We start from the raw sequence: 6996 nt of genomic DNA, 5'->3' as shown, positions 1-6996 counted from the left end.
TCCACCCTCTGATCCCTAAAGCCACCCCTAAACCTATCCAACTCCACCCCTCATATCTGGATCCGACTCCGCCCCCTGGATCTTGTGTACTGCAATGAGGTGCTACTGCAATTTCTGGCAGTGTCAGAAGACTGAAACACACGTAAACTCCATTTCAACTTGCGCAGAGTGTGTGTGGCCTTCGAGATGTTTTTGCGCGCATAGCTGAGAGATTGACTGAACGCTTCTCATTAACTCTTTGTGGGCCCGTTGGAAGGGTTTAGATCTGGAACATTAATGGCTTTATTTTGGCAGACAGGATATTGATACACTAATTTGTTTTTCATTTGCCACTAAACAAGATGGTACTTAAATCTCTGCCCAGAGACGCTTTTATCTTTGTACGAAAACATTTTTTTTTTTTTTACATGTTTGTGGGATTTGCATTTGATTAGTGTCTTAAAGACACCAAGAAAAGCTCAAAGCTTTTTGTTTCACGTTACAGGCTGGGTTTTCTTCTTCTAATGGCTAATGCTCGTCGGAGCAGTGTGTGTAAGTTAGGAGGAAGGGACCCTCTCATTCTGGAGAGCTTTGTGGACTAAAGGACAAGAGTCAATAGTTTTGGTCTGTTTGCCCAGATTAAAAAGGCGATGTGAATGCATGCATATACACTACAATTCAAAATTTGGGGGTTGGTAAGATCTTTAGGCTTTAGGTTTTGAAAGAATTGTCTTTGCTCACCAAGGCTGCATTTACAGTATTTAATCAAAATACAGTAAAACTAGTAAAATTGTGAAATACTATTTTAAAATGTAATTTATTCCTGTGATCAAAGCTGAATTTTATTCCAGTCTTCAGTGTCACATGATCTTTCAGAAATTATTCTAATGTGCTGTTTTTGCTGTTCAATGTTGAAAATGATGCCATGCAACCATTTTTATCAGGATTCCAGGTGGGATTCTGATAAATAGTTCCAAAGAGCAGCATTTATTTGAAATAAAAATAATTTCTAACATTATAAATGTCTTTACTGTCACTTTTGATGAATTGAATGCATCCTTGCTAAATAAAAGTATTAAAATCTTACCCCAAACTTATGAATGCTAGTGTACAGTACATGCTAAAATTAAGCAATAAGGTACGAGAATATAAGCCGTGTCCCAATTCAGAGGCTGCAAGGAACCTTCGAAATGGGACAGCCCTCACCGCAACGCTGTGAATCAATCAGCCTTCGAAGGATGCAACCTCTGAATTAGGGCACACCTCTAGTAACGGCTTAAAGGAGTAGTTCACTTTTGAAAATACTTTTGCTGATAATTTACTCACCCCCATGTCATCCAAGATGTCCATGTCTTTCTTTCTTCAGTCGAAAAGAAATTAAGGTTTTTGATGAAAACATTCCAGGATTTTCTCCATTTAATGGACTTCAATGGGAACCAAACGGTTCAAGGTCCAAATGACACTTTCAGTGCAAACTTTGCTTTAAACGATTCCAGACTATGAATCAAGTGAAACGATCGCTCATTAAAAAAAAAACAACAAAGTTTAAGTTTTATATTCTCAAATGGTCGCCGTGCTCTGTTCGTGACTCTCCTGTTCGAACTCCTTCATCAAAATGAACGAATCTTTTTCCGAGTCAATTCGTTCGTTTCGATGATGAATGAACCAAATGACTCGGAAAAAGTTTCATTCATTTTGATGAACGAGTTTGAACAGGAGAGTCACGAACGCGCATCACAGAACAGAGCAAGGCGACCATTTGAATGAGTAAATGAGTAAATTATCAGCAAAAGTTTTTTCAAAAGTAAACTACTCCTTTAAGGGTATTGTTTGGAGGAACAAAACACAGCCATTTTATTTCTACGTAATAAAAATATTACATACTTTTCATTAAAGCATTATTTTATTACTGCGCACGCGTAGAAAACGCGAAAAACCTTCCTTCCTTCCGCCAGAAAAAATAGTCCCAAACATGTAAACTAATGAGTACTCCGATAACTCACTCCGATATTGATTTCATAGGGTCTTTAAATAGGTGAATGTGGCCCACAGAACTCATGTTTTCGAGCGGTTCAGGGAGTTTCAGAGCCTCCTCCGGTCTGAAATCGCAGCGGTATCACGGTAGCAGATGGCTCGCGATGTCGGATGTTGAGAGTTGGGCGGCACTGCCTGGCGTGAAGCTCTTTTGCACGGCCCTCCCTCTCACTTCCCTTCCCTTCCCTTCAGCTTTAATACAACCAGCAGGAGCTGCGTTTGATCCTAACTGCATGTGTGATGCTGACTCCATGCTTTCCCATCTACCCTCGCCCCTTTCTCTTTCATCTTAAAGGGATTGTTCCACACAAACATGGAAAATTTAATAATTTACTTAAAGGGATAGTTCACTTTGAAATTAATTTTTGGTATGTTTTAGCTTACCTCAAGGGCATCCAAGATGTAGGTGTCTTTGTTTCCACAGTAGTTTCAATTTTGATATTTTTAGGTCAAACCGTTTGTGTCTGTTAGTCATATAATGGAGGTCTATGGTCACCACCTCAAAGAGCATGCACAGAGAAGTCCAAATTAAACATGATTCAATGACTCGTAAATGTAAGTACACATTGATGGCCTAAGACACGAAACGAGCGGTTTGAATGAGAAAACAAACAGTATTTATATCGTTTTTACCTCTTGTAATCACAGCCACAAAGTGCCCGCGTTATATAAATAACAATATAAATATTGTTCGTTTTCTCACACAAACCGCTCGTTTTGTGTCTTAGGCCATCAATGTGTACTTACATTTACGAGTCATTGAATCATGTTTAATTTGGACTTCTCTGTGCATGCTCTTTGAGGTGGTGACCATAGACCTCCATTATATGACTGACAGACACAAACGGTTTGACCTAAAAATATCAAAATTGAAACCACTGTGGAAACAAAGACACCTACATCTTGGATGCCCTTGAGGTAAGCTAAAACACACCAAAAATTCATTTCAAAGTGAACTATCCCTTTAAACTCGCAATGCTTCAAAGTAATCTTGTTTTCCCATCGAATTACGATATTATTATTTGTTACCCCATTTGGCAGATATTTTTCATTTTGCTTCTCAAGTAAATGTTTCTTGATTTAAGAATGTTAAACAAGACAAAAAATACTGTACTAGGAAAATAAATCATTTTCAAAAATCCTCCTTTTGTGTTCCACTATGAACTATCCCTTTAAAGCACAAGCACAGATGCAAGTCTACGTGGTCAAGTGTAAAACGCTTCTTTTAACGCCTTTCTGTAGCCAAAACGTGCCTTAAAAGTGTTTAAACGTGCTGGTGCAGTGGTATTGAAGACGTCGGGGCGGGTGGGGTTTCGGTAGTCATGGGGTGTGTAGAGGTCAGAGGTCGTGGCGTACGTGAAGTGTGGTGTTAGACATCAGTAAGTGCAGTTTTCAGAGGTGTGCTGTAGCCAGAATATGCCAATATATTTGAACATGCTGTATGTATAGAGCAAAAGCGCCGTTTTTAATACCGTGCAGATGTTTGTGGTGTGTGTGTGCTTTTTAGGAGTTTTACTGCATTGGGAAAAACGCTCGAGCTGAATAAAAGTGCGGAGGAGAATGTGAAAACCTTCCCTCCGGACAGCCGCCATTACGTTTGGTCTTTATGCAAAAGGAATTATTGATTAGCACAAATGTTTTTATTATTGTACCGACCCGAAATTGTGTTTCAATGGTGTGTATGAACAAACAATCTGTACACGACCTTTTCTTACTGCTGTGCAGTTAATATCATTATTTTATGTCCTAAAGAAAATATATGCCTTTGTATTAAAATGCAATTCTGTCTACACTGTTCTCCTGTGCGTTATGCTCTGAGAAAACTTGTTTGTTGTTGTCCCTTCATTTGTGAATGTGCCGAGAGCAAAGTATTCTGGGATTGCGGAGGACAACGAATTCTCCATCGGGCTCTCGGAGGACTGATGTCGTATGTGTGAACTGTGCCGCCACGGGTCCAACATGCCGTCTGATCCTTGTGTGAATAAATATACACGTCCACCTCTCGAGTGTTGGGTTTCGCCTCTTTTCTGGCCCCTGGTCTAGAGGATCTCAGGTGCCATAAAGACATTATGTGACCTTTAATGATGAGATCTATGACATTTTGGTGTCAGCACAGACGTTTATGTCGTCAAAGGAGAGCGGAGAACCAGGTTTTGTATTGGATGTCAAGTGGGGACAATATTTAGGATTAAGTTTGTGGTTTTTTAAATGTGTCTTCAGTTGATTTCATGCTCTCAGCAGCCAATATTAACCACACAAACGGTGTTTATCTTATTTTCACATAGTTTTTAGTCATGAAGGTGTGTTACACAACCTGACCATCTGCTTAGTTTGATTAGCCTAACAACCAATTACAAAACATATGGGAAGTGTTTTCTTCTCTCTAAAATGTAACAGAGTTCAAATTTATGCAAATAAGCCCTGAAGGGGACCAATGGGAACGGCTTATAGCAACCAACGGTACAAGGGAAAATCCCCATTAATATGAGGCTGCATCCGATTTCGTACATATATTGAACACGCAATGTCTTCGAGACCGCATAAAAGTATGTTCTTCTAGTAAGAATGTAATCTGGATGGATTACATTCATCATGTCATAATCACATGATGACCAACCAGCCTCAGTTAAAGGGGTAGTTCACTTTGAAATTAATTTTTGATACGTCTTTGTTTCTGCAGTAGTTTCAATTTTGATATTTTTAGGTCAAACCGTTCGTTTCTGTCAGTCATATAATGGAGGTCTATGGTCACCACCTCAAAGAGCATGCACAGAGAAGTCCAAATTAAACATGATTTAATGACTCGTCGTAAATGTAAGTACACATTGATGGCCTAAGACACAAAAAGAGCGGTTTGTGAGAGAAAACGAACAGTATTTATATTGTTTTTACCTCTTACCTCTGCTACAAAGCGCTCGCGCCCTCAGATCACTTGGATGTGTCTGTGGTTGCAAGATGTAAAAACGATATAAATATCGACTATAAATGTGTACTTACATTTATGAGTCATTAAATCGTGTTTAATTTGAACTTCTCTGAGCATGCTCTTTGAGGTGGTGACCATAGACCTCCATTATATGACTGACAGACACGAACGGTTTGACCTAAAAATATCAAAATTGAAATTACTGCGGAAACAAAGACCTACATCTTGGATGCCCTTGAGGTAAGCTAAAACATATAAAAAATTAATTTCAAAGTGAACAATCCCTTTAAGTCGCTTCACTGCCGTTCACAAATCTTCTCTAATAGCCTCATGGGTCTAAGTGTCCATCATATGCACACTTCAGAATCTTTCCGGAAGAATTAGATCTTCTAGGTAGGCTACTTTTTACAGACTCTTTTACTGTGAATTCAGACATAGTACTTTTGTCGCATACTATTTTTCACCTATAGTAGGGAAATATGTGATTTCGGATGCAGCCTGGGTTTAGTGTGCGTTCACTTTGGCATTTTTAAGACATGGGACAGTCTTGCGCACACACTTAATGTCACTTGCACATTCTCTCAAGAGGCCAAGGCCGCAAGTGTGGGTGTTTGAACATCCCCAAACAGTATAAGCATTGTGTTGTCAGTTTAAGACCCCCAATGAGGGCTTATGCAAAAAAATGACATCATTCAAAAGTGTTTTTGAAGTAGGACAGTGTCAAAACCAACACATCTTAAGCCTTAAGCCCACCAAATGGATCTAAAGAGTCGGTGCCAAACTGAAATATATCAATCAGATTATCAGAAATCCCCTCACGATTTACACCGCAGACAGAAATCTAATCACACCTCTTCCTTATTAGATTTTTAGAGGCGATGATGACACAGTTTGAATATAAATCCTTCACCTTTTATACCTCTTGACTTATGTAAATTTATAAAGTCTCAGACAGTAAAAAGCATTATATGAGTCTCTGTCTTCTAGTTAAACACAGGGAAGAGCAGGTCTGCGTGTGAGACTTTGTTTCATGAGAGCTTCTGCTACCCTTGATTCTATAACCGAATTAATCCGATCAGACCGTGCGGCCCCCCTGCATGGGCACTGAATTAACTTAGTCACGATTCTATGCAACTGGGCTTGAGCCTTGAAAAAACAGCTCCGATTTTCCACACGCTGGGAAAATAAGAAGATCGGGCCCTTTCATTCTCGCTGTGAGAGCCATCACTCAAGGAAAGCCCACTCTGGCAGGTGTTTGTGTTTATATTCACCTGCAGTGGTGTCTAACCCTCAGATATTAATGAGATTTCTTCGGCTTTGCCTTAAAGGGAGACGCGGACCCTCAAACTAACACACACTCAAGGATTCTCCCTTGGCTGCGGTCCAAGAAAACCTCTGAAACTGAAAAAGGGAATTGTCATGATTAATAATGTAGTGCTTGACCACAAACAGCTGTAGCTTGTGGGGGTGTTCAAGGCATCTGCATATCTCAGAGGAGCCAGAGGGAGAGTTTGAACCTGAATGGAGTTGTTGTTCCTCACACTTCAGGGACATCTTCCCCTACTCTTCTCTGGCTTCATAGAAAGTTCACTTTTTGCTCTGTTTTCCCTTCGGGCGAAATGAACCAGCCGGTTTTTGCCTCGTCCACCAACAGGAGACCAAATGGAAATGTAAAAGTGAATTTGGTACCAATGCTCCCAGAGACAATGACCAAAACAATACAAGATTCAGAAACAATTAATGACTTGACTTGTTGCCTATGAGTGAATAAAAAATTTAGTGTCGTCAGAGTTTTATGTACTAACTTTTATGTACTAACTAGTTACAACAAGGGCCACATAAATACTCAAGAAGGCAGCAGGATCTGGACTGGAGTCATTTTAAAGGAATGTTTTTTGATGAGGAATAAAATATTAATAATCACGAGAATGTGTATCACATATAGAAAATAAAACTTCGTATGAATGTAAAAATATTCATACATTTATGGAAATCTAGATAACAAAACGTTCGCCGCGACACCGCTAGCGGACGCTCTATCCGGAAATGCGTACGTC

The sequence above is a fragment of the Pimephales promelas genome, chromosome 25 (assembly GCF_988280905.1).
Source record: "Pimephales promelas chromosome 25, fPimPro1.hap1.1, whole genome shotgun sequence".
Taxonomy (NCBI): Eukaryota; Metazoa; Chordata; class Actinopteri; order Cypriniformes; family Leuciscidae; genus Pimephales; species Pimephales promelas.
Note: the sequence above shows the minus strand (reverse complement) of the source record.